Raw genomic sequence first — 26,573 nt, forward strand, 5'->3', positions numbered from 1 at the left:
ACTTCATTCCACACAAGCTTGAAAGTTTCTGTCATACTGTTTTTTCGTAATTCTTCAAAGACGACTTGCTAAATTTCAAAACTCAGCAAATAACTTAAACTGTTTAAAGCCCTAATCTTGCGAAATCCAGCAAACAAAAATCTGCACGGACCACTGCCGTACACATGTCACTATGCTTATTTTGAAAACAATGTTTCGTTTAATGTCGCACGGCAGGCTTGAAATACTCCTTGGCATGGCGTCGCACAATTCAGTCATTTTCTGCAGTGCCCACATTTGTGCGCATCGCGGTTTCTACACAAGAACCTGTGTGTGCTAATGTTGTGTAGACAAATGTGACCACCATGCTGGAAGCATACATATAATTCGAACACACTCCTGTAAACATCGACACGTTTTGTGAGCTCGATTGTAAAAAAAAAATCTACAGCTGGCGAAGACTACATTCTTTAATGTCAAGCCGTCAGCGATAGTAAGGATTCAAAAGATATATGCCAAAAGCAAGCAAACGCGGTGCATGCAGGAAAAAAAACAATATGTCCAAGGAATGCTGATAACAAATTTGTGCGGCGCATTAAAGTTCCTGTGCGTGCGAACTTTACAGCAGCAGATGGCAAAAAGCATTGTCTCTGCTTTTGTCCCGAGTCACTGCGCACGTTGCGCCGGCGATTCCAGCTTTTGGCAAGTAAAGCGCAAAGTTTAAGCAATTGCATTCTGTGCGGCGGCGCATGCTTTGATTTACACTCTCTCAAACTAGGCGTTTCCGGTAGATAAAATGCGGGCAGGCAAAGGAACGTGCTCGATATGTCTACTCGGCCGTTCTGATAATTGCGCGGGTACTCCACCCACATCAGACGAAGAGCCAGATTATCCAACGAACCTATTACCACAGAGCAGGTTTTATGGTTCAATAAAGCCTGTTGCTGGGCTAGTTGGTCGCACATACTTGAATAAAAAGGTAGCGCAAAAAGCTGGAAAATCTCGTTTTCTTTCCGGGTACAAAGTATCCGGGGACTGCTGGTCTCATTAGTACCCGGCACGTGGTTTCAGTTCTGCATTTGAGACATGATCCAGGGAGCCATATATAATGGCGCAATGTTCGAAGCACGCTGTTAAGAATGGGTCATATGTAGTACAAGTGTTGATATCGTCGTCCCAATGTCGTAAATGCCACTCTATGCTACCTCCAATGATCGCTTGCTTATTTTCTCTCTCCGCCGTATTGGCAATGTCACTCCATGGCACCTCCAACGATGGACCTTGATGTGTGCTCTTTACCCCATAGTGCCTATGGCATTCGATCACGCTTCCAACGATGACCTCATTTGTCCGCGGCTTGCCGCGTATTTGCAATGTCACTTCATGACACATCCAAAGCCGGCTCTGCGATTCGCGATGCCAATTTCTGTCAAATGTTCGCAGTTTTAGTTTTTGCGCTTGTTTCAATATTTTTATTCAGCTGTCCTCGTCAATGTCCCCGCTTCACAACGAAGTATTTCCACAAACAAGTAGATACAACGGTTGTCGGGGATACAAGGAGAAAATGATGCTCAGGGGCAGCTTGACTGACCCCTAGTACAGTTACAGTGTGGGCAGCAGGACACATGCAGATATCGAGATACCACCCTGCCAACGGCGAAAGGACGGCCGCCCAGTATACTTTATGACGATGTGCGCCGAACAAAGTGAGCACAGTGCGTCCACGCAAGCGCAGAACAGTGGGATAAGTGTTGTGTCTTTGTGTATTTGAATAAATGCGCTTTCAATCTTTGTGTTTCATAACACAATTGACACAAAGAACATGTTTATAAACACAAGTTTGAGACGCTGAGCTGAGACGCACTCTTCCCGCAGTGCGACCAACTGCGGTGCTCAAGAAACAATGTCATCTTCTATCAGCAGGCTGCAGCTTTCGTGAGAAAGCTCGAGGCCACATAGCCTCCTATATTTTACATGCCTAGTCATCGGCGCCAAGGACAAAGATGCGCCAGAAAGGCGAAATAGCGTCACTGATGCCGGCCTAGTTTGCGCAGTCTGCCAGAACTGAGTGCGCCATAGCGAAATAAATTAGCTAATGCTCAACAGCAAAAGACGTGGAGGCTGAAACAACCTCAGATGCTGGCCCTGGATCGCCTACTCCAGATGATGACGCTAATAGAATATAAAAAAAAACGTAATTGAGCAAACACGCTGCTCGCACTAGCATGCGTGCAGTTCTCAGAAATATCGCTGTTATATTACCATCAACATGGTTCTACAGTGTCGTATTGCAAGCACCAATCTTTATCATCTGTGACGAAAAAGAACTGCAGCTTCGTAGCTATGCATATAATACCACGCAGCATTGTGTATACGAGCGAGATATGAAAAGTCTGTGCAAAAAAAAATATTTTCACTGCAAATTTTATACCTTGCACGTGGTCATAAACGCGACAGCCTGCCGTTGGAAGAAGACGTTGTCAGTCATGCGCTTTTTTAACGCAACTGGCAGCAGGACATGCTGCTCGCACTGCAGTTCTGCAAACTTCAGATGAAGCAAATAGGCGTGTGTGGTACCAATTGTCTCGAGAGTTAATCGGTGGTAGCAATTGTCTCGAGAGTTAATCGCACGTCGTATTTCTCGCGGAATACACAGCGCAGACCGTTTTACAGGCCTCAGCTCATTTTTACTTCAGCAATTTAGTAAGCACTCATCTCAATATATCGGCGCCGTCATACGATCAAATATCAAATAATTGTTCGCCACAGTGATGAATGAGGTTGTTTTTTCCAGATCTGCTCATGCAGCAATTGCAGCAATGGCGACAAGGAGCAAAAAAAATAACCTTATGCAAACTTTCTGTGTGCTAGGGCATGTGCGGTCATCAATTTCTCTTTCCCACTTCACCATATATAAATAATGCGCAGATGTCCCTTCGGTATTTGGACGGTGGGAGTGAAAACGTCGTGAGGGGTAACGTGATGGCATTGCTCACGGTTCTCTTCTTCGCTACGTTTTCAGCTGTAGCATGTGCAGGATTAATAATTTTGACTCGAGAGCTTCACATTACAGCCATCATCTTTTTATGGTCTCGCATGAAGTCTTCCTTTGCATAATGAAGCGCTAACTTCAGAAGTCTAGGAAGCGCCAAAGCACGCTGCCCTCTCACCTCTTCCAATTCATTTCCCCATTCTGCCTGCTATCCTTTATTTCAGCTGCCCCAGCTCAGGTGCTTCAGTGTCGATGGCAGATGCCGGGGCTACAAAAATCTTTTCCTTCCTTTTTATTATTTTTTATAAACTACTACTACTACTACTACTACTACTACTACTACTACTACTACTACTACTACTACTACTACTACTACTACTATTGAGAAGAACGTACCTCATTATCAGTATCTGTTGCAAAAAGTTCCGAGCCTCTGGGCCAACAAGTGCCATGGCGTTACGCATATCGCAGCTAGAAATGATATATATTAGCGCCTGACTAATCAGAATGGGGAGCTGCATGAAGAATAGTAATTTTCGTGTTTTTCTGAGGTAGCACGATAAAGGCAGCAACAATGTATGTACTGCTTTCGGACTAGTGTAATTAAAGAAGTATTGATTTTACTCCATGTTTTGTTACAGTGACAGTGAAAGAAATAATAGAGGCTCCTCAACATTCAATATGATGGCTACTAGAAAGGCTTTTGTTTTGCTTCTGCTTGCCCTCCACATTATTCTGCCGTGGTGAGTACCCTTTTTTCTTCTAAAAATGTTCGCACTGTGCTACAAACAAAACAATGTTTATAAAGCTCTCAAAAAGTGATTAATAGAAATAGACTACTTCTTTCTGCCTGGTATTTATTCGAAGGCGACGACCTATTTGAAACTCAGTCTTTTTATGCTCTCTTTAGGTAATTGTTATGCTTCTCTTGTTTACTTCTTAATTACTAGATTTAAGTCATGATTTTATGCGGGAAACCTAGAGCATGTAGTTTTCCAGCTTCTTCCTACACTGTTAGCAACCTGTATTAAGCTCCTACAAAAAGATAAGCGTGGTCCAATTTTTCATTAAAACAGCGCCGATCTGAAAGCGGAGCGCACGACGAGCGCCGGAAATAGCAATTTCGTTTGACTTCATGAATGAGGTTTTCTGATTACATGTGTTCGAACGTCAAAATGAACCAAGTGGCCTGGCAGAAAGCATAACTGAGCTTTTGTCGCGTGTTTGTACGACGGAGATCGACAGCTTGTCGCAGTTTCCTTATGTTTCATTCTATAATAAATTTGTTCAGAACAATGATATACATTTACTGAGGCCTCCGTGCACACGCTTCAACCAGCAACATCCTTACTTACACATAAAAAAAAACAAGCCGCACTTCTGCAAAATAAAAATGAATTTAGTTTAATAATGCGAAAGCATGAGATAGTTCACCGGCAAGAATCCCGGGCGTCGTCCAAGAATTGCTGTTACAAATCTCGCCACTAATTTAAACTATTTTATGTCTTCGAACAACGAGAATATACAGAATGTTACCAGTGATGGTCAGTAATAGTGGTTAAAACTGCTCCAGTCGCAGAAAAAATAGGACATCATTAGAATAGTATTGGGATGCAATAAAATATAAATGGAACAGACTGATAATGGAATGTGAATAGAACTGCAACAGATTTGAAATGCCTTGACGTTACTCGCTCATGAGTTGCTTAAGTGCACCCGGTAAATGTTTTTGCAATAACTCGATATCATCTTTTTTGAACGGAACCTTAACAATATTCTGTTGGCGGGGCAGCAAAGTTACAAATAATGCTCGAAGTTTTTTTTCGGCAGTAGTGCACATCAGAAACTGTGCTTTCTTGTGCTGCATAACTATGAGCAGTGCTTGTTTCGCAATATTCTTGCACGCAGTCGTTATTCTTTGCTCTAGGTGCTATTTTCGATTTTGAATAGCCCCCACGAAAGAAATCTAGAGGCGAGAAATCCGAAGAGCGTGTACAGAGAGCATAGGCGCTTTGCGCCCGAAGAAATGAAAAGTATAGTTCTGGCCTAGCTACACACTAGTGCTTGATGAAAAACGCCGCAGTACTTTGTGATGTTGAAATCAACTCTGCCGCAAATTCTTTAGGAGAAACTCACAAAGCAGAGGCGTTGACGAGGTCTCCCGGAATTTTACAACATATGTTTTCCCAGTGACGTCCTCACGAAAAGAGGATAAGCCGATAAGTTAACGGTATCAGCTGGATCAAAGGTGGGTTCGATTTTCAATAGGTGATCAGCACGTTAACAAAAAGTGGTGAAGCGGTATGTTGTGGCACATAGCAAATAAAAAATCAGCACGATATATTCTGTACAAAAACGATAGCATGCGAGATATTTGGTCTTTCAAGAAAACTTAAGCTGTTGTATTTTTTCTAATTCCTGCTAGGCAATATGTTCCGGGTCATAGATGCAAACCGGGCGGCGTTATTTGCAAAGACATTAGTTTATCAAGTATGCACATTTGGGTACCAAAAAGAGGCGTATTCTCAACTTAGAGCTGACTAACGCATTGTACGTCTAAACCGTTGTCTCTGCATTTGTTATATTAAGTTGCATCTAAGGAAGCCAAGTGTTTTTGACGCCTTGATAATAATCGAAATTATGTGAAAGTCGAGTTCTGCAGACAAAAATTACCACTGCTGTTCTCCTGCGCGGCGCGTGGCTGATCGTACGCTTGCTCCACTACAGCACCAGCGCGACTATTGCATCCTCGAGACTTTTCGCACTCTGAACGCATCGCAAATCGCAACTCAGAACCTTATATAATACACCTCTAAGAGGAGCTACGACACCAACTGTTTGCGGCTGTCGATATTAAATAAATTGTGTAGAGCACTCAAAGGCGTCCAGCAGGCGTTGCAATGTCTAATCTGCGATTCTCCAGCCTTTCTTCTCCATGCGGACTTCTATGGTCACACAGGTCGGTGCACATGAAAAGGGCCTAAAGACGCCGAGCACCTTTACAGCTAAGAAAAGTAGCTGATTAAAAAGGCTTCTCAAAACTCGTGTGCGCCTTCCCAGACTGAGCTGCGCGTTTCCTAGATTTCTTAAAATGTATGGCATGGTTAGAACAAATGCGAATTAGGTGCGCTGTCAGCTCCATTTCCACTTGTTTTGGTGTTCGTACCGATTGGTCACGAATGGAAGCTGTTTGAACAGCGATAATGCGTTAATGATCTTATATGAGTAATTGGTCATGTTCTACTTTCCAGTCATATATTCCTAGAAGTCGTTGCACCACTTCTCGCCTAGTGGTGCAGCGGTTAAGCGATGAGCCACTGCCCGCGATGGCAAGTTATGTAGGGCTTCCGAGACCCAGGTTGGTCCTCGCGGGCAACCTTTCACGACCAATTATCAGTTGATCTGTCATCAGCCACGGTGTGCAATATATATATATATATATGAAGGGAGCCAACAGTCACCGAAATTAAGGTGCATAGGAGAATATATATATATATATATATATATATATATATATATATTTCAAAGTTGAAAACGCTTCATTTAGCCATAGATTTAATTTGAGTCGACGTTTCGGACAGAGCCCGTCCTTTCTCAAGACTGCGGTTACAGGGGTCTTCTTCCTCGTCTTAAGGAGTTGGCACTGCTCCCCGCGGCTGCGGGGTGGGCGGCGGGGGACAGCGCATTTTTCTTCTTTTTTATTTGTTCCCCTTTCTTCCCTTTCTATCTGTATCTTTTCTAGTATTTTTTGCCTCCGTTTGTTTCTTTTTTTCGTGTGTCGTACATGTGTGCCTGTGCCAACTCCTTAAGAAGAGGAAGAAGACCCCTGTAACCGCAGTCTTGAGAAAGGACAGGCTCTGTCCGAAACGTCGGCTCAAAATAAATCTATGGCTAAATGAAGCGTTTTCAACTTTGAATATTTGCCTCTAGCAACCAAATACGTTTATCTTTCTATACTATATATATATATATATATATATATGTGTGTATATATACGTTACAAACGTAGGTTGCATTGGCTCCGAAAAATAAAGATTTAAGAGAAGTGGGCACTTCTACAGAGACATTTTTTTATCAACGTTTCGACGGCGGTGCGGTCTTCTTTAGGACTGCAGTGGTCTCGCGTCATATGGATGTTTTAAGGTTGTGAGCTGCAGAGGAGGGAGAAAGGAGTATAACAAGCATATAGCAACAACAGTTGAAAAAAAATGAACAAAAACGGCCGTGGCTTAGCTTGGTTAAGCCTGGTGATTGCGAAGCAATAGTGTATCGTATTTTTGCTGTTTTCTTCGCTTTTCGTTTTCCTTCTCTCGAAACGCACGTTCCTTCTCGAGCCGCTGCTGCCGCTGTTCCGGGGTTTCTTGGACACGCCTCCGCCGTTTAGTCGCGTTCCAGCGTTCTGAACTATTAGAAGGAGACTGTCGGGCAAACTCATAATTTCTTCCTTTGCTTCTGCTGTTTCCACAGAGGAGGTTGCACGTTGTCGCCGAGCTGCATACTGGGCACGCCGCTTAGAAAGTCGTTCTTCTCGTTCTTCTTCCGTCTCAGTAGCTCGCTGATGCTTCCTCTTTGCATTCTGCCGAGCTGCCTTGTTCGTAGGCACCATCGTAACATCTGGCTGTATGACAGCCTTGGCGAGAGGAGCGGAGCTGATTTATACAGCTGGTGTGATGTCACACCGACCGTAGCGCCCCTGGTGAGAGGAGCGGGAGTTTGGCCGCCGTTGGTGGCTACCGCCTCGCCTCGCGACGGCGTGAGATGGGGCCCCGTTTTTACACAGCTGGTGTGACGTCACTCTAGGTCACGTGGTGTGACGTCACGCAGCGAGGTCACGCTAAAGGTCAATGGTGCCTACCACCGCCTCGCCACGGAACGGGCTGAAGTGCGACCTAAAGAAGTATTGCTTCGCAATAAAAAATAAAAAATAACGATGGGGGTGCGGGGAGCAGACAGGTACAATATTCAGGGATGAAACAAAAAATAGAAAGAAAAGAAAAAAGTGGGAGAACTAGTATAGTAAGGAAGGAAAGGGGTACAAAGGAGATGGCGAAACGAGAGAAAGGGAGAGGAAGACGGTGCGGGGGACATGGGCAGCGCGGCAACCACAGGCGTACGAAAGCGAAACGTGCAAACAAAACGCACAAACAAAAGGCACAAACACAAAGAAGGGCGCCGCTGCAGATGCGTGGCCAAAGAGGCGCCGCTGCGCAAATGACACTGGCAGCGACGAACAGGCCAAACCAGGCGCCTTTTGGGGGTGTCACTAATTTCCGGTGAGCCGAGGGCTAGAACGTTAAGGAAGGGAAGGAGTGGGCTATGTTAACGAACACATGTGTAAGAACTTACTCAGGAGGTCTGGGTTTGACTGAACGGTACACCCCTCTCCCTGGGCGGGTCGTTGAACCGACTTCGTCGGGAATACTTGTTTGTAGGGGAGGAGGGCTGGGCTAGCTGTGTAGAAAGATTTCCAATTGTCGGAAAATATAAGGAAGGAACGTCAAAGCTTATCAATACTGCACGAGGCATGATAGTGTAAGTAAGGAGCGGTATGATTGCCTGGGATATACACTAGGAGTTGTAAAGGGTATATCTGAGTTATCCAATTAACGAGAAGTGTAGTATCATTTTGTTCGGAGGTCGTGAATAAAAGAAAGTTTACCAGACTTTTCGTTAAGACCTTCTTGAATAGTATTAAACTAGGATGGATAAAATAGGATTTACATTGTTCACGTTCTCGCCTGTTTTTGAAGCCCCCTTGAACAATTGTTACTTTTAGTTGGTCAAATGGGTGTCCTTCTGCGTTTACATGCTTGGATAGGGGAAGATTTGGGAGAGACTAGGTGTGTGCGCGGGGATTGTTAAATCGAATGCGGAATGCAGTGTTTGTCTGTCCTACGTATTGCTGGTTACACACAGTGCATTCAAGAAGGTAAATAACGTTTGATGAGCCGCACTCAAAGTTACCGTTGATTGAATGCTGGAAAACTGACCTCGTACTAGTTGCGGAACACGTAGTCTGCATGTGCTTGTAAACTTTGCAGCGACCTTTACCACAGGGCTGGCATCCATATTTTGGGGTTTTGTGTTCCTTGGAGTGGACTAGATGGTTCTGAATGTTTCTGGAACGCCTGTAAATTACGCGGGGTGCGCATGTAAATATTTTCGATTGTCGTTGACTTTGCTGGAGAATATTAAAGTGCTTATTAAGAATTCTGCTTACGTTCGGTGCGTTACTGTTAAATGTGAGAATAAGGTTTGTAATGTAATCATTTCGGTTATCTACTTGGTGCCCCTGGAGTATTTGACTACGGTTCAGATTTGAAGCTCTGCTTATGGTGTCATCAATAAGGGAACGTGGATAGCGCTGTGTTAAGAGCACGTTGCGCATGTCTTTGGAGTTTTCATGAATGTCTAGGTCGTTAGAGCAGATTCTTCGAAAAGGATGGGCCTGTGAATAGGGGATGCTGATTTTGCAGTGACGGGGATGGGAGCTTTGAAAATGTAGACATTTTTGTGAGTTGTTCGGTTTTCTATAAACGGTTGTACGAACTGACCCCTTGTCCACCAGAATGTCAACATCAAGAAAGTTGATTTGACTGGCTGAGTAACTGTGCATAAACTTTACGCTTGGGTGTACGGAGTTGAAACTGTCAATGAAACGGATAAGTTGTTGTTCTGTGTTTGTCCATATTATAAAAATATCATCCAAATAGTGCTTGTACAAGTACGGCTGAATTAGACAAGAAATTTTGACTCTATATGATGCATGAAGATGTTGGCATAATTTGGGGCCATTCTTGTTCCCATAGCGGTGCCACTTACTTGTAGATAATATTGAAGATCAAATTCGAAGCTATTATATTCTAACACAATTTTGGCTAGTGTTCCTAAGACGTTTGGCCTTAGAGATTCATGAGGTCTTTGCTGTTCATAAGATTCTAAAAGGGATGAAATGCCGTCGGCATGAGGAATATTTGTGTATAAGGATGTTACATCCATGGTCACAAGAAAGGCTCCTTTAGGTAATGTTATATTGTCTATCTGGCGGAGAAAGTGGTGTGTATTTTTGATGTAGGATGAATGTGTGGCTGGAATGTGGCTAATTAGAGTGTCAGTGTACTTTGATATTGGTTCTGTTATGGTGCCGATTCCTGAAATTATTGGCCATCGAGGAGTACCCGTGATCGCCTTGCATAGTTTTTTGGAGATTTCATTGCGTTTTGTGAGGTGGAGGAGAATGTCAGATATAGATTTTGAGTGCTCGTCGGTGGGGTCGCCATGAAGTTGTTTATAAAAATTATAGTCAGAAAGCTGTCGGATGCCTTCTGCTATATAGTCCAACCTGTTCAAGATAACAATGCCTCTGCCCTAATCAGCTGGCTTTATGACGATGTCGGTACGGTTGCTGAGCGCCTCTAGAGCAGTACGTTCTCTTTTAGGAAGATTGTCTGGTCCTAACCTGTTGTTTTTAAAATTTTCAATAATGTCATTAAGAACTGCCTCAATATAGATATCCAAGTGTTTTTCCCATCCGATGTTGGGAGTCCAATTTTGGTTTGCTGGGTGGAAGGCAGAGTTTTGGTGGGTTTGGTGGGGGTTTTCGGGCTTATCAAAGAAGTATTCTCTCAGGCGAAGTTTTCTGGCGAAGTCGTCAAGATCTTTCAGGAGTTGGAAGTCATTGTATTTGCCTGTGCGGGAGCAAAAAGTCACCCCTCTAGATAGGACGGCTCCCTAATATTCTGTGAGCGGTGTTAGAGATAGATTGGTGATGTTGTCTACACTTTGATGGCCCTGTTTTGAGAGTTTTCGCCCTTGGCTGACCTTAGACTGAGCGATATCAGGGTGGGGAGAATTTGATCCAACCGCACTTAGTACTTCTTTCATCCATTTGTCATGGGGAACATTGTCCAGTGTAAATTTTCTAATTTTGAGTAATGCCCATTTCTGAAGTTTTTTTTTTTGTTTTGAAACGTTCTAGTTCCTCGGCCTCCAGCGCGGAAACAAGAAGATTGTTCCGAGCCCGACGCTCCTCTATTCTCAGTATCACCGAAGCTTTCTCAGAGTGATAATAATAATAATAATTGGTTTTTGGGGAAAGGAAATGGCGCAGTATCTGTCTCTTATATCTTTGGACATTTGAACCGCGCCGTAAGGGAAGAGATAGAGGGAGTGAAAGAAGAAAGGAAGAATAGGTGCCGTAGTGGAGGGCTCCGGAATAATTTAGACCACCTGGGGATCTTTAACGTGCGCTGACATCGCACAGCACACGGGCGCCTTAGCGTTTTTCCTCCATAAAAACGCAGCCGCCGCGGTCGGGTTCGAACCCGGGAACTCCGGATCAGTAGTGTCGAATTGTGATTTTGAGTAACTCCAGGGAAGCTGATTCTTATATGTCGTTCCATTTCATTTTGCCTCCTTCTGATAGATTATTCATTGCTGGTATCAGCTTCACTTGTAGACCTTTCGGTACGATATTAGCCCGAAGGTACATTTTTAAGGTTTTAACATGGTCATGTCTAAGCCGCTTATCAATTATTTTTCGTAATTTAAGAAAAGCCTAAGTTTTGAAACAGGGCTGCTGGTGATAAGAGAACAAGGGAGGCGGAGTACTCACGCGGCGTGCGTATCAGTCCCTGCGTACTCACTGGGCGGAACCACAACGCTTCCGGAGGTCATAAGGTAAAACAGGGGTGCTGGGGGTCACTCCACAGTTATATGACGTGCTGCTGGTGATGGGTCACTGTTCTGGTGCAGAATCCACGGCAGGTTTCTGCCTCGGTTGCGTTCTTCTCTTCGGGCTTGCCTCACGACACGATGGCTTGTTTGATGTGCCCGCCTGGGCTGAGGTGCTTGCTGTAGGGGAACGTGCTGCTGCTGTACCACTGGTGGTCTGGGGTGGCTGTTTGCTGCGCTGCTGTGTCCCCTCGATGTTCGGGAGGTGATTGGTGGGCTGGTGGTGATGTCTTGAAGACTGGCTGCTGCTTGTCTCGTAGACATAGCATTTTGGCCTACGACTTGTGCAAATGTTCGAGGCTCTGCAGTATTCATCGAATTTTGTTGCTGCCGAGGCTGTGGAAGTTGTGGCACGTAGTCCCTCCATTGCCCCAATGTGCAGTGGCAAATTCGGAGGAGTAAGTTATAGATTATCCAAGACAGCAACGAGACTCCACCAAACTGGGGTGCACGCCATCTGCGGACAGAACTTTGCTAGGGTGGAATATTTCCATTCGGTGGTCTACGAAGAAGTGTTCTGCTTTCGTCGGCAGATGTCGACAAGGGGGGCATTAAAGGTCTGGTCCTTCTGGTTGTTCTTTACCCCTTGAGGCCTGTTGGTTGAATTTCTGCGCAAATTTGGTACCCGAGGTAGTACCAGCGTTGCAAAAATGTTAAAAATATCAGGTCTTCCTATTCTGATTTGATGGCTCTGTTGCGCGTACCGGTCTGCGGCGGTAGCGGCATCCATGATTGCGACGTCGTTGCTTCCGACGTGAAGAACGATGTCCGACACACCTCGTGGTACCCAATCCAGGAGGTTGGGGATGTGTTCAATTTTGGCACCAGGTTGGCAGATAAATGCCGGGGTTTGCGGGATTGCAGGATTGAAGTGCTGATGCAAGCATTTTACTTGAGAGTCTCCGATGATAGCGGTGGTTGGGCTCTCGACGGGGAATTTCCAAAGGACGTTGGCTCCGCAGAATAAAAATTTAAGAGAAGTGGGCGCTTCTACAGAGACACATTTATTTATCAACGTTTCGACCGAGGTGCGGTCTTCTTCAGGACTGTAGTGGTCTCGCGTCAGATGGATGTTTTATGTTTGTGAGCTGCAGAGAAGGGAGAAAGGAGTGTAACAAGCATAAAGCAACAACAGTTCCAAAAATTGAACTAAAAATAAGAATAAAAGTGGGGGTGCGGGGAGCAGACAAGAGAAATATTCAGGGAGCAAGCAAAAAATAGAAAGAAAAGAAAAAAGGGGACAACTAGTATAGTAAGGAAGGAAAGGGGCACAAAAGGAGATGAAGAAACGAGAGAAAGGGAGAGGGAGACGGTGCGGGGGACATGGGCAGCGCGGCAACCAAAGGCGCACGAAAGCAAAACGCGCAAACAAAACGCACAAAAAAATGCACAAACACAAAGATGGGCGCCGCTGCACATGCGTGGCCAAAGAGGCGCCGCTGCCCAAATGACACTGGCAGCGACGAACAGGCCAAACGAGGCGCCTTTTGGGGGTCTCACTAATTTCCGGTGAGCCGAGGGCTAGAACGTTAAGGGAGGAGTGGGCTACGTTAACGAGCACATGTGTAAGAACTTACTCAGGGGGTCTGGTTTTCACTGAACGGTGCACCCCTCTCCCTGGGCGGGTCGTTGAACCGACTCCGTCGGGAATACTTGTTTGTAGAGGAGGAGGGCTGGGCTAGCTGTGTACAAAGATTTCCAATTGTCGGAAAATGTAAGGAATTAATGTCAAAGCTTATCAATACTGCACGAGGCAGGATAATGTATGAGTAAGGAGGGGTATGATTGCGTGGGATATACACTAGGAGTTATAAAGGGTATATCTGAGTTAGCCAATTAACGTGAAGTGTAGTATTATTTTGTTTGGAGGTCGTGAATAAAAGAAAGGGTACCAGGCTTTTCGTTAAGACCTTCTTGAATAATATTAAACTAGGATGGATAAAATAGGATTTACGTTCTTCACGTTCTCGCCTGTTTTTGAAGCCCCCTTGAATAATTGTTACTTTTAAGTGGTCAAATGGGTGTCCTGCGTTTACATGCTTGGATAGGGGAAGATTTGGGAGAGACTTGGTGTGTGCGCGGTTTTTGTTAAATAGAACGCGGAATGCAGTGTTTGTCTGTCCTAAGTATTGCTGGATACACACAGTGCATTCAAGAAGGTAAATAACGTTTGATGAGTCGCTGTCAATTTTACCGTTGATTGAATGCTGGAAAACTGACCTCGTACATGTTTGGGAACACGTAGTCTGCATGTGCTTGCAAACTTTGCAGCGACCTTTACCACAGGGCTGGCATCCATATTTTGGTGGCTCTGTGTTCCTTGGAGTGGACTAGAGGGTTCTGAATGTTTTTGGAACGCCTGTAGATCACGCGGGGTGCGCATGTAAATATAATATTTTCGATTGTCGTTGACTTTGCTGGAGGATATTAAAGTGCTAGTTAAGAATTCTGTTTATGTTCGGTCCGTTACTGTTAAATGTGAGAATAAGGTTTGTAGTGTAATCATTTCGGTTATCTATTCGGTGCCCCTGGAGTATTTGACTACGGTTCAGATTTGAAGCTCTGCTTATGGCGTCATAAATAAGGGAATGTGGATAGCGCTGTGTTAAGAGCACGTTGCACATGTGTTGGGAGCCGACAAAGTCAAGGAAATGAGGGGCTCGTTTGATAAACTTATGAAGGGAGCAAACAGTCACCGAAACCAAGGCGCATAGGGGAATACTTAATTTTTTTTTAATCTGTAGTGCTGATCAGTGGGATAACAATACTTCGACTAATCTATCGCTTAAAGAAAATTACTTATAAAGCCGCAGAAAAAACAACCATGCCGCCGGTGGGATCCGAACCCATGATCTCCGAATATCGTGTCCGGTGCTCTACCAACCGAGCTACGGCGACGGCTGGCCAATCTGCTGCTCTCGCGGGTATTTATCTTTATTGGGCATAAGCGAACCTTGAGAGTTGACCAGCGCAACCCTCGTCTATAGGGGCGGACGAGGCACGCCCTGTATTACCGCAAGTGTGTCGTGGAACGTGATCTAACGGCGAGGGCGGAAACTGTGCGAGCGCCTTCTTATGCTATCTATGGCATCAAGACTGCCAAAACCGAGACCCTTGTTAAGCTATAAGCAGACAAAGCTAATGAAATGAGAGGCTCGTTAGACAAACTTATGAACGGAGCCAAAAGTCACCGAAATCAAGGTGCATAGGGGAATGTTTAAATTGTTTTAAACGTGTAGGGTTGATCAGCGGGATAATAATACTTCGGTTAATCTATCGCTTAAAGAAAATAATTTATAAAGCAGCAGAAAGAACAACCATGCCGCCGGTGGGATCCGAACCCACGACCTCCGAATAATGCTTCCGGTGCTCCACGAACTGAGCTACGGCGACGGCTGTCCAATCTTCTCTCGTGGGTATTTATGTTTATTGGGTGTAGCGAACCTTGTGAGTGTTCACCAGCGCCACCCTCGTTCATAGCGGCGGACGTAGCACGTCCTGTATTACCGCGAGTGTAAGGTGGAATGTCATCTAACGGCGAGGGCGGAAACAGTGCGAGAGCCCTCTTATGCTACCTATGGCATCATGACTGCGAGAACCGAGACCCTTGTTAAGCTATTAGCAGACAAAGCTAAGGAAATGAGAGGCTCGTTGGACAAACTTATGAAGGGAGCCAACAGTCACCGAAACCAAGGTGCATAGAGATATGTTTATTTTTTTAAGGCGTAGTGCTGATCACTGGGATAATAATACCTCGATTATTCTATCGCTTAAAAAGTTACTTATAAAGCAGCAGGAAAACAATTAGGCCGCCGGCGGGATCCAAACCCACGACCTCCGAATATCGTTCCCAGTGCTCTACCAACCGAGCTACGGCGACGGCTGTCAAATCTGCTGCTCTCGCAGGTGGTTATGTTTATCGGGTGTAAGCGAACCTTGAGAGGTTCTACCAGCGCCACCCTCGTCCATAGCGGCGGACGTAGCACGTCCTGTATTAGCGCGAGTGTGACGTGAAACATCATCTAACTGCGAGGGCGGAAACTGTGCGAGAGCCCCTTATGCTACTTTTGAAATCAAGACTGCCAGATCCGAGACCCTCGTTAAGCTATTAGCAGACAAGATAAAGGAAATGAGGGGCTCGTGTATATATATATATATTGTAATGGGACCGACAGGCGCAGCGCAGCGAAGAAGCGGACGAGTTCAAGCGGGACAATGAAGAAGCAGACGAAGTGCAGCTGGGTTTTTTCGAACGACGCCTGTGAGTGTGCCCGTCGTGTCGCCGGTCAACCAAGACCAACCGACCTGTACTTCAAATAAACGCCTTGACACTTGGTGGAGGTGCCTCGGTTCCCGTCCCGGTCCTCATCCTGGAACTTCGAAGTGGAACGCTCCTCGTCTCCGCCACCATGCCGGAAGGTCCGAGTGAACCATCGCAGCCCATCCCTGCCACCGTACTCTGTCACGGGGTGCAGCGCCAGCGTGACCCTTCTCCTTTTAGTGGCACCGATGACCAAGACGTCGACGATTGGCTGGCCTCCTATGAGCGCATCAGCACTTACAATCGGTGGGACGATTCCGTGAAACTCAGCAACGTCCTCTTCTACCTGACGGACGTTGCCAACCTATGGTTTCGCAACCATGAGACCGACCTTCCCACCTGGTCGTCCTTTAAAACGAGCTTCGCCGACGTTTTCGGCCGCCCCGCCGTCCGGAAGCTTCGCGCCGAGCAACGTCTTCGTGCTCGATCTCAGCTCCCTTCCGAGACTTTCACAAGCTACATCGAGGACATCGTTGACCTGTGCAAGCGTGTCAACCCCTCCATGTCCGAAGGGGATAAAGTCAACCACATACTTAAAGGCATAGCCGATGACGCTTTCCAGATGCTGCTGGCGAAGAACCCCACCTCCGTCGCTACCGTCATCCAGCTGTGCCAAAGCTTCGACGAACTCCGCAAGCACCGCGCATCTACGCGGCAGTCCGGCGCGCCTGCGGGGGGTCTTGCTGGCTTGGCCCTTGGTGGCTCGTCTGCTGAGCAGTCCCTGTTCATGCAGCAGGTTAAAGACTTCATCCGCGAAGAGATCGCTCGCCAGCTTTCTCTGCTGCATCACATTCCCGACCCCGTCTGCCCTCCGCACGACCTGCCGCCATCTCTCACGCCCACTATCCGTCGTGCTATTCAGGAGCAGGTCGCTGCAGTTCTGCCATCCAGTCCCCCACCTCCTCCTGTGGCAGCGCCACTCACCTATGCTGAAGCAGTCACCGGTACACGGCGCTCGCCCACCTCTGCCGCCTACCCTAGCAGCCCGGCCTTTTATGCTCCACCGCCATCTATACCCCCGCCGCAGGTCCCGGTTCGTCGACCCCGCCGAAACCCTACGAACCCCTGGCGTACGGAGGACAATCGACCGATATGCTATTCCTGCGGTCTTCCGGGCCATGTCGCACGCTTTTGCCGTCAGCGATCTCCTCGTTCTGGCAATTTCATGCGCAATTTCCGCTACGATTCCGGGCCGCCCTTGCCTAATGTCTCTTCTGCCTCCTCTACACATCGCTCCCAGTACCCTCCTCGCCGCTCGCCTTCCCCTCGTCGACGTTCCATTTCTCCGATGCTCCGCCGCCCGGACCCTCTCCCAGAGGAAAACTGACTGCCGCAGTTCAGGAGGCAAGAACTGCGTGTTTTGCGAACTTTTTAAGTCCTCCGTGTTCTCCTGCTAACGTGATTGAGGTGTCTGTTGAAGGCGTCCCCGTTCTCGCGCTCGTCGACACGGGTGCTGCAGTGTCAGTAATTAGTGATGCTCTTCGCCGCAAACTTCGTAAGGTGACAACGCCGCTGTCTGACTTTTCACTACGTACGGCCACCTCTCAGCGCATCCACCCCATCGCAGCCTGCACGGTCCGCGTTTCTATCAACGACATCGCCTATACCATCGAGTTTGTTGTGCTGACCGCCTGCTCTCACGATGTTCAGTTCAGTTCAGTTTATTTCCTTAAAGACCCCAATTCAGGGGTATTACATAAGGGGTGGGGCTACGGATATAACATGAGGTTCTAGTCTAACATCATCTGCGTTATCTCCTGGTGGAATCTTGATGGACAGGTAATGGCGGCGACTTGGTGGGGAAGGCCGTTCCAGTCAGATGCTGCTCGGGCAAAAAACGAGGCCGAGAATGTAGTAGTACGGGAGCGTGGACGGACAACTTGGAGCGGATGACCAGTGCGCTGAGATATGTGCATGCGGCGTACGATGTAGGGTGCTTCGTGCAATGAACCGTTGAAGAATTTGTGAAAAAGGCAGAGGCTAGCAATGCGCCGGCGATGGGAAAGAAGCGACAAGTTAATTTCAGCTTTCAAAGACGATACACTGATGTCGTATGAGTATGCGGAATGAATGAATCTAACAGCGCGATTTTGAACTCTTTCGAGGTTAGCCTTCAGATAGTTTTGATGGGGATCCCAGATGGCTGATGCATATTCAAGTTTAGGCCTTATCAGTGACGTATATGCTAGTGATTTCAAATCTTTTGGTGCATCACGGATGTGGCGTTTGAGGAAACCTAGTTTTTTGTTGGCCGATGAAATGATGTTGACAATGTGCGCATTCCAGGATAGGTTAGTTGATAGTGTGATGCCTAGGTACTTAAATGTTAGCACAGATTCTATTGGTAGGTTGTCTATTGTGTAAGTAGAACGAAAAGGTCTAGGACTTCGGGTGAATGACATGAGCTTGCATTTGTTAGGGTTAAGAGTCATTAACCACTGATCGCACCATTCTTGTACACTGTTAAGGTCAGTCTGAAGAGCGTGTTGGTCTGGGATGTTAGTTACTGTACGATAAATGACACAGTCGTCAGCAAACAAGCGGATTGAGGAAGATACATGCAAGGGTAAATCGTTAATGTATATTAAGAAAAGAAGGGGACCCAGGACGGATCCTTGTGGAACGCCTGAGGTTACGGGTAGGGGGCTAGACGACTGGCTGTTTATGAGCACAGATTGAGTACGATTAGTAAGAAACTGTTCTAACCATCTTAAGACATGAGGGTGTAAATTTAGGAGGGAAAGTTTTAGCAGCAAGAGTCGGTGGGATACTTTATCGAATGCTTTAGCATAATCTAAAAATACAGCGTCAGTCTGGATGTTACAGTCAAGGTTTGCATGCAGGTCATGTAGAAAAAGTGCCAACTGTGTTTCACATGAAAATCCTTTCCTAAATCCATGTTGTGAATGATGAAAGAAGTTGCTAGTATCTAAGAAGTTCATGATTTGTGAGTATATGACATGTTCCATGATCTTGCACGGCACGCTGGTTAGCGAGATGGGACGATAATTCAAAGGGGAATTTTTATTACCTGATTTGTAGACGGGAACGACCTTTCCCACCTTCCAGTCGTGAGGCAAAATACCTGTAGACAATGACTGCAAAAATATGAGGCACAAAAATTTTGCAGCGGTATGTTTGATATTCTTTAACACTTTCGAGTTGATTTCGTCGATGCCGGCCGATGATGAGAGTTTAATATTTTCAATTTGGGAAACAATACCACCAACAGAGAAGGTTATGGCCGGCATGTTATTCGTTATGTTTCTGGGAAGGGTAGACGCAGAAAGTATGCCGGTATCCTTAGTGAATACAGATGCAAATGCGCGATTGAATACGGCAGCACTGTCAGCATCTGCGATTATTTCATCACATTCGTTAGTGAGAATAACTTCACGGGGCTGTTGCGGGTGTATTATTTTCCAAAATTTTTCTGGGCTGTGACGTAGGATGTTAGGCAAATCATTTCGGAAAAAGGAGTGTTTTGCGTCGCGGGTGGCTGCTAGATAAGCTTTTTCGGCTGCGTAGTATTTATTCCATGCTGAAGTGCTCGGCCTATGCTTGGCTGCGCGGAAAAGCCTTTTTTTCTTATTTTCTATTCGTTTTATGGACCTTGTGAACCATGGTTTGTGGCGATTTTCACGAAAAGTGGTTTTCGGAATGAATTTGTTTGTTAGTTCGTGTACCTTAATTTTAAAGATAAGCCAGTTGTCTTCAGGAGATCTGTTATGAAATGATGCTGCAAAGGATGGAAGAAAGGCAGTTAGTTCATTATCTATGGCCTCATAGTTCCCTTTGTCGTACAGAACAATAGTTTTTTTGTGAGTGACACGTGGTGTTGGAACAAAGGAAAATGTGGCATGGATAACCTTGTGATCACTGATCTCTGGTAGGAAGCAAATAGACGTTAGGCTTTCCGGATGGTTTGTTAGTATCAGATCTAAAATACTGGCGGAGTTTTTTTCTACACGTGTCGGTTCCGTAATGAGTTGCGTAAGGTTAAAATTAAGACATACGTCAAGAAAATAATTTGATTCAGTGTTAGCAGCCGTTTGGGTACACCAATCAACGTTTGGAAAGTTAAAGTCACCGAATAATAGAATATGTGCGTTAGGGTGTGATGTAGCAACGTCACACAGTATTTTATTTAATTTTGTGCAGAAATCAGGATTGCTGTTTGGAGGGCGGTAGCAGACGCCAAGCAATACTGTTTGGGGCGAGGCTCGAATGAGAAGCCAAAGAAATTCCAGATCTGAGGCAAGGCTAATTGGCGTACATGACAACTGTTGGCTTGCTGCTATTAAAACCCCCCCACCTCGTGTTTCCTTACGATCTTTGCGATAAATATCAAAACCGGGAAAGTCTGTCTGAATTTCATGGTCGCTAACATCGTTGGTCAACCAAGTTTCTGTTAGGATAAGCAGGTTGCTATCGGATGATGACATGAGGTTGAATACGGTATCGCGTTTCGGAAGAAAGCTACGAATGTTAGTAAAGATAACGGAAAATGAAAGCTTATGCTGAGGCGGAGGATGAGAACAGTTTCTTACTTTGGTATCACGAGATGATGGCTACGAGATTTCTTTGACTGTTTCTGATGATGCATCGTAGTAATAGCGCTTGGGGCCAATGAAGAGAGTTTTGAAGGGAAGGGTGAAAGCTACTTTTTTGGCTTTTGCAAACGCAACAAGGTGTTTGCGAGCAGTTCTAACAGGCCGTGAAAAATCTTCACCGATACTAACATTGGTACCCTTCAACTTGCGTCCATTAGCCAGGATAAGCTTTTTGGTTTTGTGGTATGTGAGCTTTACGATGATTGGACGGTCTGTGCTGTCAGAGTGGCGACCGATTCGATGAGCGCGTTCGATTTCTTTTGTGTCTAAATTTATGTTTAAAAGGCTACTGCATTGATCAATGATTAGTTGTTCCGATTGCGCCGAGGTTTCAGATGGGGTTGGATCGCGTATGCCGTAAAATATTAGGTTGTTTCGTCGGGATCTGTTTTCTAAATCATCAATACGGTTTTCTAAACTGCATATGAGCTGGGTAGTTTGAGCTGTATCACCTTTGACGCTGTGAATTTCTGTTTGCAGAGCCATTAGGTTTTCGTGCTGACTTTCTACTTGAGCCATCCTTTGGCTCAGATCAAGTAGTTTCTTATCTGTAGCTATGAGTTGGTGCTTCAAATCTTGCATTTCCGCGATTAGAGTGTCCTGACCGGCATTTAATTTCTGTAGTTCGATTAGTACGGCGGCATTATCATTAGGGCCGGGGTTGGTTTCAATATCCCCCGACAATAACAGCAATGAACGGATCACGGATACGCATTCAGTTATAATGGCAAGACAGATCTGAGATGTCATCCTCGGCTGCGATTTCCTCTCGACCCACCGTGCAGTGATTGATTGTGCCCGTGCGGAACTTGAGCTTTCTCCCCTGTGTGATGTTTCGCTGTGTGACCTACCTGTGCGCTCCGCTAAGCTTCTTGTAGCTGCCGACACCGACATACCTCCCTCCTCTTCAGCCCTCGTTCCGCTCCGCCCCGACTCTTTCCTCAGCGGCCCTGTTCTTTTCACACCTACCGCAGCGGCCACTCGCCATCAGCGCCTCCTCATTCCATTCGCCGTTGTCCCGATTTCCGATGGCCACTGCGCCATCTATGTCACCAACCCATCTTCTTGCCCGTCGTTTGTTCTTCGCGGCGAATGCCTCGGCTCTATTGAAGAACTGGACCCTGCTCTTGCTTCCGAGTTCTCCGATGCCCGTGCCTGTTCCCCAGTTACTGCCTTAGCCTGTTGTGCGACAGCGCCCGATCCGATTTCCATCGACGTCTTTCGTCGTAACATCGCTCCCGACCTTCCGTCCGCTTACCGTGACCAAATCTTGGAACTTCTCTGCCGCTTCCGCAACTCTTTCGACCTCTCCCAGCCCTCCTTGGGGCGCGCATTGGCCGTCTCTCACACAATTGACACTGGTACCCACGCTCCCTTGCGTCAGCGACCGTACCGAGTCTCGCCGAGCGAGCGCCGCGTCATCCGTGACAATGTTGACGACATGCTTCGGCGCGGCATAATACAGCCTTCTCACAGCCCTTGGGCCTCTCCTGTTGTCTTGGTGACGAAAAAAGATGGCTCCATCAGGTTCTGTGTGGACTACCGCCGTCTCAACAAGATCACACGCAAGGATGTTTATCCTCTACCCCGAATCGACGACGCACTGGATTGCTTGCAGGGAGCGGAGTATTTTTCATCTCTCGACTTACGCTCCGGCTACTGGCAGGTCCCGATGGCAGCGAACGACAGGCCGAAAACCGCTTTCGTCACCCCAGACGGCTTGTATGAGTTCAATGTGATGCCATTCGGCCTCTGCAATGCTCCAGCCACATTCGAAAGGATGATGGACACTATTCTCAGTGGCCTCAAATGGGAAACTTGTCTGTGTTACCTAGATGACATTGTCGTTTTTTCCAAAGATTTTCCTTCCCATCTGCACCGCCTTCAGCGCGTACTCACTAGCCTTACTGACGCCGGCCTCCAACTAAACTTGAAAAAATGTTACTTCGGTGCAACGCAGCTCACAATATTAGGCCATGTCATCTCCAAAGACGGCGTTCTTCCTGACCCTGCCAAACTTCGCGCCGTCGCTGACTTCCCCAAACCAACCACCTTAAAAGAACTTCGCAGTTTTATAGGCTTATGCTCATATTTTCGCCGCTTCATCCGAAATTTCGCCAGTATCATCGCCCCTTTAACGCAGCTTCTTGCCGGCAGCCCGAACCTTTCGTCTTGGTCCCCCGCCTGCGATACCGCGTTCAGCACTTTACGCCGCCTGTTGGTCTCTCCCCCCATCCTTCGCCATTTTGATCCCGCCTGTCCGACAGAAATTCACACTGACGCGAGCGGTGTGGGCTTGGGCGCAGTTCTTGCCCAGCGAAAGCCTGGGTATCCGGAATACGTCGTCGCTTACGCCAGCCGCGCCCTCACCAAGGCGGAATCAAACTATTCTGTCACAGAAAAAGAATGTCTCGCCATCATTTGGGCAATTACCAAGTTCCGCCCTTACATTTACGGCCGGCCCTTCTATGTCGTCACAGACCACCACGCCCTATGCTGGCTATCCTCCCTCAAAGATCCTTCTGGCCGACTCGCCCGCTGGGCTTTACGTCTCCAGGAGTTTGATATACACGTCATTTATCGCTCCGGCCGCAAGCACTCGGACGCCGACGCCCTTTCTCGTTCACCACTCCCATGCGAGTCAACCTCTGCCCTCGTCTGTGCCTACGAATTCTCTTCGTTCAACATCCCTGATATGCTCTCCGAACAACTGAAGGATCCTTGGATCACCTCGCTGCTAAACTTCCTGAACGCTCCCTCGCCGCATCATTCGACCCGGACCCTTCGCCGCCAAGCCCACCACTTCGCCGTTCGTGATGGCCTCTTATACCGCCGTAATTACCTCCCCGACGGCCGGAAGTGGCTGTTGGTCATCCCTCGACACCTCCGTGCTACAATCTGTGCCTCTTTTCACGCCGCTCCACAATGCGGCCACTTTGGTGTACTGAAAACATATGCTCGCCTTCGTCAGCGATTCTACTGGCGAGGTATGTACCGCTACATACGTCAGCACATTCGGTCATGCACCGCCTGCCAACGTCGCAAGAAACCTCCCCACTCCGCCGCCGCTCCTTTGCAGCCGTTACCTTGCCCTGGCCGTCCCTTTGACCGCGTCGGCATTGATCTTTATGGCCCGCTTCCAACTACTTCGGCTAATAATCGGTGGATCATCGTTGCCGTTGACCATCTCACCCGTTACGTCGAAACGTCGGCTCTCAAATCTGCTACCGCAAACGATGTCGCTCACTTCATTCTACAAAGTCTTGTTCTTCGTCACGGCGCCCCCAAAGAACTTCTAAGTGACCGCGGCCGTGTTTTTCTCTCGGACGCCGTTGAGGCCCTGCTCAAGCAATGCCAAGACGTCCATCGCTACACCAGCGCCTATCACCCCCAGACCAACGGCATGACTGAGCGGTTCAACCGCACTCTGAGTGACATGCTCGCCATGTACGTTGACACCGCCCACTCCAACTGGGATCAAGTGCTCCCGTTCGTCACGTACGCGTATAACACAGCTACTCAGACAACAACGGGGTTTTCTCCTTTCTTCCTCTTATATGGCCGGGAGCCTACATCCACCATGGACACCATCCTTCCTTATCACCCTGACCCTTCCGAGACCACCTTACTCTCCGAAGCTCACCTGTACGCCGAAGAATGCCGGCAACTTGCCCGCTCTTTCACCACACAGCAACAATGGGATCAGAAGCACCGTCGGGATTCCCCGGACCCTCCAGCGTCATACCCATCTGGCGCCCTCGTTTGGCTCTGGGTGCCTTCCTCCACTCCCGGCCTCGCCACGAAACTACTGTCTCGCTTTCACGGACCTTACCGGGTTGTCCACCAAACTTCTCCGGTGACTTATATCGTTGAGCCGCTCGTTCCTTCTTCGGACCACCGTCGCCGGGGGCGCGAAACTGTGCACGTTGATCGCCTCAAGCCTTACTATGACCCACCCATCCTCTCCTCTCCGTAAGTCGCCAGGATGGCTCCTTTTTCGGAGGGAGAGTGATTGTAATGGGACCGACAGGCGCAGCGCAGCGAAGAAGCGGACGAGTTCAAGCGGGACAATGAAGAAGCAGACGAAGTGCAGCTGGGTTTTTTCGAACGACGCCTGTGAGTGTGCCCGTCGTGTCGCCGGTCAACCAAGACCAACCGACCTGTACTTCAAATAAACGCCTTGACAATATAGAGAGAGAGAGAGAGAGAGAGAGAGAACAGAAAGAAATGCATTATATTAGCCGCACTGCTATCGTTAAGAGCAAAAGCGTGCTGATCTGGACAGACCAGAGACACTGACCCCACCGTGGTTTCACCGCTTCCTCAGCGCTGACTTAAGCCCCCGTAACATTTCATGGAGGTTCAGTTTAACATCCTTGTACCGCCCTGGATCTCCGCAGCAGGACGCTACCGACCCTCGCTATGCCCAATGACGCCAGCCGCCGAGCTGTGTAGGTGGGCTCCCCAGTCCTCAGTTCCGGCTCCCTCCGGAAGCGGGGCCTCGTCCTCTTAGCGGTACTGACGACCAAGGCGCTTAAGACTGGCTCACATCATACGAGCTTTTCAGCACATATAACAAGTGGGACGACACTGCCAAATTGAATATTGTCATCTGTTATTAACGGCGTTGCCAACCTGTGGTTTCGCAACCACGAAGCAGACTTCTCCACCTGGACTGCTTTCGAGGCGAACCTCACCGAAGTGTTTGCACGTCGTCCTGTGCACAAGCTGTGCCCTAAACACCGCTTGCGCGAGCACTCTCAGCAGTCGGGTGAGACGTTCACAAGCTGCACTGGTGTGGTAAACCTGTGTACGCGCGTCAACGCGCAGATGTCCGATGCTGACAAGATCAAGCATATTCTGAAAGGCTTCGAGCATGACACCTTTCAAATGCTGCTGTCGCGAGATCTCCACACCGTTGCCGAAGTCGTCCGTCTCCGCTAATGCTTCGAGGAGCTGCGCAAGCAGAGGCTAATCATTCGCCAGCACGCAGCGCCTGTCGAGTTTCTTGCCGGCCTATCGACTGCACCCGACCATTCACAAGTATTGGCGCAGACCGAAGACTTTGTGCGTGGGGAAGCTGTATGTCACCTTTAGTTCCTGCCACCTTCCTCCTCCTCTGTGCAATCTTCGTACCTGGCGCCCGACCTTCGCACTGTCCTCAGTGAAAAAGTAGCTGAGGCGCCTGCACCAGCACTGCTGCCTGCACCTATCGCTGCATGCCTGACCTGCGCTGCCGCCGTCGCACGGCCGTGGCCGCCTAACTACCGTCCACCCTACGCAGCACCTCTAACGTCTGTGACTCAAATTCCTCATGCTCCGACACCTTTGTTACGACCGATTCGACAATTCGGCAATCCCTGGCGTACTAGTGACAATCGGGCTATTTCTCACTCTTGCGGATTGCCTGTTCTTCTGGTCCCGCTTTGCCTTCGTCGTGCGCCAATCTTCCAACATCCTGGTTACTGGCCTCCTCTCAGTGAATACTCAGCGGCAGCAGAGCCGCCACAGAGTAGCCCGCTTTCGCCTGATCGCACTACTTTCTCAACCTCTCGCTCATCTTCGCTTCGTTGCCGCTCCATTTCTCCCATGCGTCGGCACCCGCATCTTTCGCAAGAAAAAAAACTAGACGCCGTAGTTCCTGACGCAAGAACCGCGCCACCAGCGAAACGCCCAAGGCCTCAATTATCTCCCGCAAATCTGATGGCCGTTTCAGTAGAGGGTGTTTCTGTTCTGGCGCTTGTCGACAACGGTGCTGCTGTTTCTGCCATGGCCATCAATTTTTCAGCTTCTTGGGAGAAGTCACGACCCCACTTTCTGGATTCTCGCTGCGGACCGCAAGCGTGCAGGCTATTGCACCGTTAGCGACGCGCACGGCTTGCGTCGTTATTCAGGAGATCCGCTACGTAATTCAATTCATCATTTGGCCAAGCTG

General features: G+C 47.7%; 1 long non-coding RNA gene across 1 annotated transcript in view; it reads left to right on the forward strand.

Moving 5' to 3' along the window:
- The first annotated feature begins 2,915 nt into the window (after nt 1-2,915).
- The window catches only part of LOC144123144 (uncharacterized), a 62,371-nt gene continuing 38,713 nt past the window's right edge, over nt 2,916-26,573 (forward strand). Inside the window, exons 1-2 of the long non-coding RNA XR_013313023.1 lie at nt 2,916-2,953; nt 3,613-3,714. This is a non-coding gene — a long non-coding RNA (uncharacterized LOC144123144). The remainder of the gene's footprint in view (nt 2,954-3,612; nt 3,715-26,573) is intronic.

Source organism: Amblyomma americanum, chromosome 3 (genome assembly GCF_052857255.1).
Source record: "Amblyomma americanum isolate KBUSLIRL-KWMA chromosome 3, ASM5285725v1, whole genome shotgun sequence".
Lineage (NCBI taxonomy): Eukaryota > Metazoa > Arthropoda > Arachnida > Ixodida > Ixodidae > Amblyomma > Amblyomma americanum.